Below are 10721 nucleotides of genomic sequence, written 5' to 3' on the forward strand. Positions count from 1 at the left end.
GCCGCGTAGGTTGCCCCCATCTTCCTGGCAGCGACGTGTAAGGGGGAAGGGCAAAAGGAGGGCTGGACTCCAGCACGAGGGGATCCGGAGCGCTGTCTGCACCGGAGGGAGCAGGTAAAAGCGGTTTCAGGATCCAGGGGCAATACGCCCGACAAGCTGTGAGGAGGCCGCTACCCTGGGAGATCAGACCTACAATGAAAAACGAGGGAGGGCCGCAAAGCCAGGACTGGAGTCAGCCGGACAGGATAAGACCCTAGCAGAAGATCCTGGGTACCCGGACGCGGGCTTGGAGCCGACTGGGCAGCAGGGACGGAGGGGAGTGTTAAGGGGAGGTTAGTATCTAGAAACGCCTCAAACGTCTCGCTTTGGAAGGCGGGGGACGGGGAAGAGGGGGAAAATGAATTTTAGATTTTCGGCATGAGCAAAAACCCGCTACGGATTTCCACAGCCTAGCAACTACACTGCAGCTGGTGGGTTTGAAAAAGGCAAGGAACCGGCGGGATCCTAGGCATCTGATGATGCCTAGGAGGCCGGGAGCAGGTTTCTGCCAGAGGCTGCAGAGGGAGCCCCGCTCCCCCTCTTGGGTCCGACCTGGCTTGGATCCCTGGAGCCAGAGTGGTAACTGCCAAGACCCACAGTGGGGGCTATAAAACCCGGCCCCAGGCCAAAAATAGATACTTCAATAGAATGGACGACTCAGTGCCAGGCGGGGGCTGGGGGAGAAATTGGAGGGGTCAGAATCCTGGAGAGGGTTGTAGGGAGAAAGTCTTGAACGGTAAGATCCTGTGAGGATTTGGGGAGCCCAGACCTGGAAGCCTGGCTCCTGGCTCCATTTTATGAAAGATGGGTGAAACTCTAAGACTGATGGGTGGGAGGAGCAAATACCTGGCTTGGATCCTTGGGGGAAGGGAGTCCATCCAAGTGAGGCCTAAATAGTAAAGCAAAGTCCAAAGTCGCAGCTGAATCTTAGTGGATCAGACTGGGCATTAATGGGGTGTAGGGAGAAATAGGGCAGACAAATATGGATCTGGACTATAGAGGAAGGTGTTGTGCTAAGAATGGGGAGGGGAACAAACCTGGTCTCTGTCTCCAGAGAGGAGAATGTATTGCCACCCAAGCTTGGCTCCGCAGAATGGGTGAGGAATAGGGAAAGAGTATGGAAGAGGCAGTGGGAGGGTTTGGGTGGCAAATACCCGTACATAAAACTTGGGGCAGAATTGCATGGGAACTATGAATATCTAAGAAAACCTAAATTTATTGACCTGACCTCTAAGAATCTCTTCCAAGAAGCCTGTCCTGGTGGCTGAATTTAGGGAAAGGCAGAGACACCAGACTTGCAGGCTGGCTAGTGACCAGGGGCAACCTTTGTGGCAACCCAAAACCACCCCTTTTACATACAGCCTTCGTTTCAGGACTGGGCAGGATTCTCACAGCCTGGAACCTGGGTCCCATGGGTGTCCCAAACTTCAGGGTGAAGGGCGTAGGTGGGCCACCTTCGTTCCCCTTTAACGCGCAGGACTCCATCGCTCCAGTGCCAGAGCCTTGAATCTGGGTGGCCAGGCCAGACGGTGGGATCTGATGGACCAAATGCGAATGTAGAGGTTGGTAGGTGCAGAAAGGATCACATCCATCTGTTTGGCCACAAATCTATCAATGGGTTGGGGGTGTCCCGCCTCTCTGTGCCTCAGTTTCCCACTTTGAGCTATATCCACAGCACCTGGTAGGACCCATGGAAGACCTTGGGGGTGCTGGAGAGTGGGGGTGGTGCTTCAGGGGGCAACCAGGACACCCTCCCCCCATATCCAGACAGCCAGCTTTCTATAAACCCAGCAGGATTGAAAGGGGGAAAAGCTGGGCACCTTCAGAATCCTCTGGCTCCAAACCTCCTCCCACTACCTCACCCTCCCGACGTGCGCAGTAGCCCACCTACCGCCCCCCCTGCACACCCTAGGGGTTTGCCTAGGAGGTGATTCTAACTTGCATTCTCCAGAGACTGCGAGAAGGGATGGCCTTTACTTATATGAGGGGAAAGGGTGGCATGCTTTAAGGGTCCCCCGGCTCAGTTTGGAAAAATCCCTACCAGGACCCTCTCCCAGCCCCTCCTCTCTTTCCCAAAGCCCGCGTTCAGCGCAGCGCCCCTGGTCGCGGCTGGGATCGATTCCCCGGCCTCCATTCCATCTCGGTCTCTAGCCTCGTGGGGCGGGGTTCGCAGGAGGCGAAGAATGAGGAGAGACTGGGGGTGCAAAAGGGCCGCAGCACCCCGGCTTCGAGACCCTCAGCTGCGCAGCCGCAATGGAAGCCAAGGCAGCAACCAGGCTCCGGGAATCAGCGCGTCCGCGCGCGCGCACAGTGTCGCCTGGGTGCCGCGTGCCCAGCTCTGCGCAGGTTAGTACTCACGCTCCAGACTCCCTGCTCCCACCCCGGTAGCTCCTCGTTTCACGCACCCTACCTTGCGCCTGCAGAGTCCCCTTCCCAGCGTGCCCCGCACCTTGGACATCCCATGTCCTTTGAACTCTGTGTCTGGGCACCCCGGCTTCGGTGCACCCCGTGCCAGAAAAACCCCACACCCAGTATTCCCGCGCTTAGGACACCCCACGTTTGATCCTCCGCGTCTTGGGGACCCTACATGCTCTGCACCTAGCACCTCTGGCACCCTGACCTCAGACACTACTCTGCTCACTGTGCCCTCAGTCCTTGCCCTCCATGTGTTCGCCCACTGCCTCTGGCACTAACGCTGACGCTAACGGTCTTGGGTGCTGCTCTCCTCCACCCTCCCCTGTCCCCAGTGTTTTGCGTCCTTTGCCTCAGGCCTAGCTCCCTGGTTTTGAGTGTCCTGCCTCAGGCTCCTTAGGTCCTGCAAGGGAGGGTGAAGGTGGGGAGGGGAGAGAAACATGTTTCTGGACTCTGGTGAACCAAGGCAATGCCCAGGTCTCCGCTTCATCATCCAGTTCATGTATTCACTCCTTCCATTTCTTCCTCATAGAGCGCCTGTAGGTACCCTTAGGACAGTGCCATGCTGGGCATTGAGGATGCCTAGTGCCCCACAATCAAGACTGGGAGCCCTCTCAGGCACCCTGGAGCTAGTGGGTAAGGCAGACATAGAAGACACGACAGAATTAGCCCTCGAAAATGAGTAGGGTACTAAGGGAGTGGATGGTGGACCTATCTGAGTCTTGAGGGGTGGGCCAGCAGAGTTCTGTGGGCCCCTGGCCCTCCTGGTGCCTCTCTGTACCCCCACTTTAGGCAATGTCTGAGCCCCATCCTGTCCTACACACTTACCCAAGTGAAAAGCAAGGTAAAGAGGTCTTAGCATTGGACTGGGAGGATAGGGTGGGGGCGAGGATTCATCCCAATTGCGGTCTTTCTGGAGGGAACCATTCAGTCAGTCAACAAACATTTATTGGGCACTTACTGTGGGCCAGGCACTGTGCTTGGTGTGGGAACACAGCAGTGAGCAAGACAAAAAAGATTCTGTATTCTTGGGGTTGACGTTCTAATCAGGAAGGCAGACAAGAAATCAGACAAATAGAAGATACAGGATGTCAGATGATGCCAAGTACTATGGAAGAAAATTAAGGAAGGAAGAAGAAGGCATGGTGATGCCTCCAATTTAGATAGGGGAGGTCAGGGAAGGTAGTATTTGGATCAAGACCTGAAGTGACCAGGTAGGAGTCGGCAGGAACTGGGGGAAGGGCGTTCCAGGAAGAGGCAATATCCTGTGCAAAGGTCCTAAAGCAGAAATGTGCTGGGTGTTCAAAGGTGCCTGTGTGGTTGGAGGGAGTGAGTGAGGGGAAAAGAAGTTTCAAGCAGGGAGGTGATGGGGCAGATTGTACTGGCCTGGTGTGCTTGGGGAGGACTTGGGCTTTTGGTCTGAGTGAGGTGGGAGCCACGGAGGGTTCTTGAGCAGAGGAGTGACATGTTCTGATTCAGATGTTCACAAGCACCCTCTGGCCACTATAGGGAAACAGAGTGTGGAGGTCAAGAGCAGAAGCTGGGAGACAGGGAGAAGGCAACTGCATTGGTCCAGGTGCTCAATGCTGGGAGTAGTAACAGAAAAGGTGAGCAGTGGGTGGGTTCCGGGTGTATTTTGAGGGTGGAGCAGATAGATTGGAAGTGGGATGTGAAGGAAAGAGACAAGTCAAAGCTTATGGCCTGAGCATCTAGAAGGATGGAGACGATGGAGGGCAGGGTGGTATTGGAGGTTAAATCCAGGAGTACCTTTGGTTTGATAGATGTTCAAATAGAGATGTCAAGTGGTGACTGGGGAGAGGCCCAGGCTAGCTGAGAAATGGTCCAAGTTAACATTGACCATCTCAGTTATTCTTTATGATTACCCCGTGGGGTGGGTACTTTCTCCCTAGGTTACAGAAGAGGAAACTGAGAATCCATAACTCACCCAAATAGTTAAAAAAAAATGTCTGGCCCTGGGACTTGGTCACTTGGAGTCATTGCTCGGCTGTGCAGGGGTCAAGGAATAGGGTTATGGGGTTGGCAGTTGCGCAGCTCCCAGCTTCCCTCCTGCTCATCGGTTCATCCTCGAACACCTGTGATGGAAGGAGGGAACACCAGGCTCCGGCCAGTGCTGGTATGAGGGTGAGGGGAGTGAGGCGCTTCCTGGGCCACAAAATTTAAGAGGACGCCAAAAAACTCGGTGATCAAGAGAAACAAATTGCAATGTAATATATAAGAAGCCCAAAATTCATGCCAAAAACCCACAATAACCAAAATAATCAACTTTTTAAATAAAGTAAGAATGCCATGTGGAGACACACTGGAACCTGAGGGAAAGAGAAAGCAGGAATACTGATGCTGTCTTTTTATTGAAGATTTCAATATTTTATTCATCATGGATTTTTTGCATGAATTTTGATTTTTAAAAATATTGCATTAAAATATGATTTATCTTAACAGCTGAGGGTTTTTTGGCCTCATGCTGGCCTTGACCCTGGTTCCAGGCAATCCATTTTCTGGAAGTCAAGAGTATGATGGTGAATAAGACACAAAGTCACTGTCCTCCTGGAGCTCACACTTTATTGGGAAGCTGATGATTCACTAGTAACAAGAACATCTCAGAGAGTGATGGATGCTATGAAGGAAAAAACTGAATAGTCATGAGGCGGGATGTGGATCTGTATGATTTAGGCTAAGGCGGCTTTACTGAGGAGGAGGCATTTAAGGCATTTGAGCTGAAACCTGAAAGCTGAGATGGAGACTATCATGTGTGATCCAAGAGGAAGGAACAGCAAGTGCAAAGGCCCTGAGGTTGGAACAGGCTGGAAGGACTATTTGAAGAGCACAAGGGCCAGCATGATGGGCCACCAGGCATAGCCTCAGAGGTTGTGGGAGGGTCTGGATAAGATTCTCAGTGACTAGGAAGCCGAGGGCTTTGAGCACGTTCTGGGGGGTTGACATGATCTTATTTGCATGTTTAAAAGATTATAGAAGTTCCTCAATAAGTACAATGTAGAATTACCATAGGACCCAGCAATTCCACTCTTAGTTATATGCCCAAAATAATTGAAAACAGGGACTCAAATACATACTTGCACTCCAGTGTTCTCAGCAGCATTACTCACAAAAGCTAGAAGATGGAAACAACCCAAATGTCCACCAGTGGATGAACAGAAATGTCGTGTATCCATGCAAGGGAGTATTATTCAGTCATAAAGTGAAAGAGGTTCTGACACAAACTACAGTGTGGATGGATGAACCTTGAAAACATGCTAAAGTGAAAGAAGTCAGACACAAAAGGACAGATGTACGATTCCACTTACATGAAATGTCTGCCTTAGATAAATCCACAGAGAAGAAAAGCAGATTGGTGGTTGCCAGGAGAAGGATGGGGAGTGACTGCCACTGGGTAGAGTTTCCTTTGGGGATGATGAAACTGTCTTGGAAGTAGATGGTTTCACAACACTGTAAATGTACTAAATGCCATGGAGTTCTTCACTTTAAAATGGGTAGTGGTTAATTTTATGTTATGTGAATTTTACCTCAATTGAAACTAAATTATAGGGTGGATTTGAGAGGAAGCCAGGAGACTGGGGAGGTGGATGCCTCTGCTAATCCAGGTGAGAGGCGATGGAAGCGTGGAACAGGATGTTGGGTAGGTGTTCAAATTTAAGGCATATCTTAGAAGCAGAGCCAAAAGGACCCCTTAAGCTTTGCACCCCCCTCTCTCCAGGACTGCTAAAAAAAGTCACCTCTCCACCACACTATTAAAAATTGCAAACACACCTCCCCCCATCACTTCCTGGCTCCTCTCATCCCTTTTCCCCTCCTATAGCATTTTACATCTAGGAACAGGCCATATCTTTACCTAATTTATTTCATGTATTTGTTTGTCTCTCTCATTCGAATATCAACTCCTCCAGGCCAGCGATTTTTGTTTCTTGTTCACTGCATATGCCCAACAACTAGAACCGCTCCTGGCACATAGCAAGTGTTCAGGAAAAAGTGGGGTAGTGAAAGAAAGCGAGAGTCCTGGAAAGAGCCTGAGTATCAGGCAGGCAGGAATGGTGGTCCGTTCCCAGTTAGGCACTAGCTGAGAGGGGAGCCCATTTGGGCTGCGCTTCCCTCCCCGGCCGCTAGGGGCCGCTGCCCCGCTGCTCTGTGGCCGCCAGGTGACAAGGCCCCGCCCCTTCCCCGCCAGGTGAGCTGAAGGTGCGGCCGCCGGGCCTGGGGGGAAGGGACAAAGTTGGGGGGAGGGAGAGAGCTGTGCGTGTCTGAGGTGGGGGCTGCTTAGAGGAAGGAGAAAAGAGCCCTGGGGAGGTTGGAGGTGTGAGAAGGTGAGGAGGAGGAGCGGCTGAGTGCTTGGGAAAGAGGAGCAGTGTGGAGGGGAGAGCTAGGGATCTGGCGGAGGGAGGAGTTGGGAGGAAAACACTGAGGACAAAGTTAGGGGAGGGAAGACAGGTGAGCACGTGAGGAGTCTGAGAGAGTCCTGGAGGGGGACATTTGGACAGTGCATGGGGATAGCTGGGATGGTTGGGGGGTGGGCCTGGCTTGTGGGAAGGAGCCCTGCACTTTGTCAGCCTTGGAAGGTATGAACTTTGGTGGTAAGGGTTGGGAGGACAGAGGACACACACGGATTTCTCAGGCCCTGCCCCCTTGGGCTAGCAATGGGAAGGAGCTTCTGACCAGTGAGGTGTGCCTGCCAAGCTCATCCTAGGAGCCAGCTTACTTCTGCAGGAGGTATGGCCAGGTAAGTGGTTTATTCAACCTGGCACGAAGGCTTTCTCTCTCTCCTTCGTGTCCCACACCCCATTGCCAGTATTCACTGGGCATTGAGCTGGGTGATGGGAAAATGGCAGTGAGCAACACAGACAGACTGGTCAAGGACTCATTAACACAGTGAAGGGTGGCAGACCCGTAGGGGTTGTGGGGGAGTAGAGCTGGGAGGCCTCTCCTGGCCAGGGGGCACAGAGAAGCCTGCCCTAGGGAAGGGACCTGTAAGCAGAGAGCAGGAACTTACCACTGAATATAGAAGGCCCTGATGGTTTGGGCAGAGAGGAGGTTCTGAGGATGTCTCCAAGAAAAAAAATGCCAGCAGGGTCCAGGCTACAGGAGGGCAATAGGGAGTGGGAGGGCCGGAGGCAACCTGAAAATGCCTGCCAGGTCTAAAGGGGATACAGGTTCTGTGAGATGGAGTGGAACTGGGGAAAATGATGAGAATGGAGATGAGATTTTCATGGAGATCAAGGCCATAGCCACAGGAAGGTAGAAAGTGATTCTTGACCTTGCATGGACCCAGGACAGGGGCTGCAAAGCCAAATGCCAACCAGGGGACAAAAATGCAGAAATGGAGCAGTGTGAGGCAGTCAAGATGGAGGGTGGCAGCTGTGGGGAGCTGGAGACACAACCCTCTTTTAAGCTGGCAGCCATTTGCTACTACTCACCTCCAGCTGAGAGCTACCAGGTACAAAGTCAGGCTCAGAGTTGCTAGAATGTTTCTTCAAGAGAAGCCAGAAGTCAGGATTTTTGTTCAGAATTCCCTGAGCTTTAACTATCACATACTGATCTACTAACATTCCATTGTTCTGACCTAGCAATTCTATTCCTCTTTATCCCCAACGGGAACAGTCGCTTATGTCCACCCAAAGACACAACAATGTTCATAGCAGCTTCATTCATCATCTCCAGATGCTGGACACCACTCAGTGGCCGCTGACTGGCAAATGGAAAATAAATTAGGGTATATCCATACAATGGAATATGATGCAGCAATGAAAAAGAACAAACCACGAATGCATGCAGTGTAGATGAATCTCCAGGCATAATGTTGAGCAAAAGTGTGAGACACAGGACACACAGCGTGGTCTTAGGTCACATTCCTATGACATTCAAGGACAAGCACAAGTAATCTGTGGAGAGAGTCAGGGGAGCCCAAGCTTTCCTCATGGTGGTAACTGTGACACTTGGAGCTGCAGGATTCTCTGTTGGGGTGCATTCTGTGCATTAGAGAATGTGGAGTAGCATGCCTGGTTTCTCCCCACTAGATGCCAGTAGCATCTCCCCAGTTGTGACAGGTGTCCCTTGTGGGGGGGGCCACAATCACCTTCAGGTGAGGACCACTGGGAAAGTGACCCTTGGGGGAGGATGCTCACCGGAAAGTAGCCTTAGGAGCTTCTAAAGGACTGAAATATTCTATATCTTAAGCTAGGTGGTGGTGACAAAGGGTGGCACATATTTTTTTAATTCACAGAGTTGTCTTCCTAAGAGATTTGTGCTTCACAATAAAAGAGTTAACCCTACAACATGATGAACCTCGAAAACATGATGCTGAGTGAAAGAAGCCAGACACACAAGGCCAGAGATTGTATGACTCCATTTATATGAAATGTCCAGAACAGGCAACTCCATAGAGACAGAAAGCAGGTCGGTGGTTGCCAGGGGCGGGGGGCGGGGGGAGGTAATGGAGAGTGACTGCTCATGGGGACAGTGTTTCCTTTGGGGTGATGAGAATGTTCTGGAACTAGACACGGGTGACAGGGGCACAACACTTGAATATGCAAAAACACCAAGTTGTATACTCTGAAATGGTTAACCTTACGTTAAGTGTTTTTACCTCAAAAATAAATTATTTTTTTAAAAAAGTTAACCCACACAGGTTGCACAAGACACCGCATGTCCTGGGCCAGCTTGGCCATTTTACAATGGAGGGGAGAACTCAGAGAAAGGGAGGCATCACTTTACAGCAGGAGCTGTGGGCTCTCGGTGAGGGAGGGCTGAAGCAACTTGGAGTCGAGAAAGTATGTCTGGGCTCAGGGGAGCACTCCCTCTTAACCCAGCCTGTCAGCCCTGGAAAGAAATCGGCTGGCAGGTCAGAGGCTAGCCTTGGAACTGTGGAAGGGACTGCAGAGTTCTGACGGGTGGAAGAGAAATGACAACCTCTCAGCCCAGCCCGCCATGGAGGAATGATAAAGTGGTGCTTGCTGGGGTGTTCTCTGTGAGCTTGGGGCAAGGTGGGGGGCTCACCCCAGCTCTTCTGCCGCCCACAGAGGAGCTGGCTTCCTGAGGGCTTGGCCTGCTTTAGAAACAGGGCCATCAGGCAGCATTTGGGCCTATGCCTCCCCACCTGGCAAGGAGACTGCCCCCTACCTCCTCCCAAAGTGGGCCTGGGGGCAGGGATGGCTGTCTGGTTTCTGTTCTCCACTGTTTTCAAAAAAATTGAATGAGTGAAGAGAGAAAGAAAGAAAGCTAAGACTCCAGAAAACTGTGGTGCCTGTAGTGTTCTGAATGCTGGTCCCCCACAAGATATATCCACCCAGAACCTGTGAATGTGGCCTTACTTGGATAAAGGGTCTTAGTGGATGTCATTAGGGTTCACGAGATGAAATTACCCTGGATTAGGGTGAGCCCCCAATCCAATGACAAGTGTCCTTTGAAAAGGAGAGAAGACAGAGAGGAGGGCCATGTGAAGATGGAGGCAGGGATCGGGGTGATGCAGCCACAAGCCAAGAACCACCAGCAGCTGGGGAGGCAGGAAGACTCCCCTCCTAGAGCCTTCGGAGGGAGCACAGCCCTGACAACACCTTAGTACCAACTTCTGGCCTTCAGCACTGTGAGAGAGTAAATGACTTGTGTTACTCTGCCTGGTCTGTGGTCCTTTGTTCCAGCAGGCCTAGGAAACGAATACAGGCCCTGATTTTCAATTCCACACGCATTTATGAAGCCCCTGCAGGGGCTTGGGGTACAGTGGGGAAGCAAACACATGCGTGGATCCTGTCCGTGTGTTGGGGTCATCATTCACAGAGAGCTCCGGGGAGAGGGATGTGCGGGGGGCGGAGGCTGCCAAAGACCTCGACAGCAGTGGTAATGACAGTGCTGGGCCCTGAGCATGCCACAGCCTACAGGGGACAGCAGGTAATGGAAACACACCAAACAGCCACGTCAAGAAGACCAACTGTGTCAGCAATGGCGCAGGTGACCTTCAGCTCCAGTGTTAGGGGGATAAAAAGGAGTGGTGGGGACTGTGGCAAAGGATAATAACATTTATCTGCACTTGCTAAGCCCTTCCCTTACATAGTTGTAACTCATTTAATCCACATAAGTCTAGAGGTAAGCACTACCATTATCCCCTTTCCAGGTGGGTTCCCTGAGGCATAGGGGCAGTGTCAGTCAGGGCCCCAGCAGGAACCAGGACAATCTGGGTAATGCGAGCAGTGCAATTACAAAGCGCAGAAAGATGTAGAGAACCATGGGGAATAATGTCACGCTCACCC

At 51.8% G+C, this 10721-nt stretch overlaps 2 long non-coding RNA genes across 3 annotated transcripts; one reads left to right on the forward strand and one right to left on the reverse strand.

Annotated features, from left to right (window-relative positions):
- The first annotated feature begins 71 nt into the window (after window positions 1-71).
- On the forward strand, window positions 72-10422 carry LOC141572705 (uncharacterized). Of its 2 annotated transcripts, XR_012498088.1 has the most exons (5): window positions 72-332; window positions 1517-1601; window positions 2118-2385; window positions 8702-8874; window positions 9889-10422. It is a non-coding gene; the product is annotated as an uncharacterized LOC141572705 (long non-coding RNA). The 2 variants fall into 2 exon arrangements; XR_012498087.1 differs by lacking the exon at window positions 72-332 and having other exon boundaries at window positions 1466-1601; window positions 9889-10420.
- On the reverse strand, window positions 536-2220 carry LOC141572706 (uncharacterized). Its single transcript, XR_012498089.1, has 3 exons — window positions 2081-2220; window positions 1399-1575; window positions 536-928 (listed from the first exon to the last, which is right to left on the reverse strand). It is a non-coding gene; the product is annotated as an uncharacterized LOC141572706 (long non-coding RNA).
- Window positions 10423-10721: the final 299 nt, after the last annotated feature.

This window comes from Rhinolophus sinicus, linkage group LG07, assembly GCF_036562045.2.
Source record: "Rhinolophus sinicus isolate RSC01 linkage group LG07, ASM3656204v1, whole genome shotgun sequence".
NCBI classification, from domain to species: domain Eukaryota; kingdom Metazoa; phylum Chordata; class Mammalia; order Chiroptera; family Rhinolophidae; genus Rhinolophus; species Rhinolophus sinicus.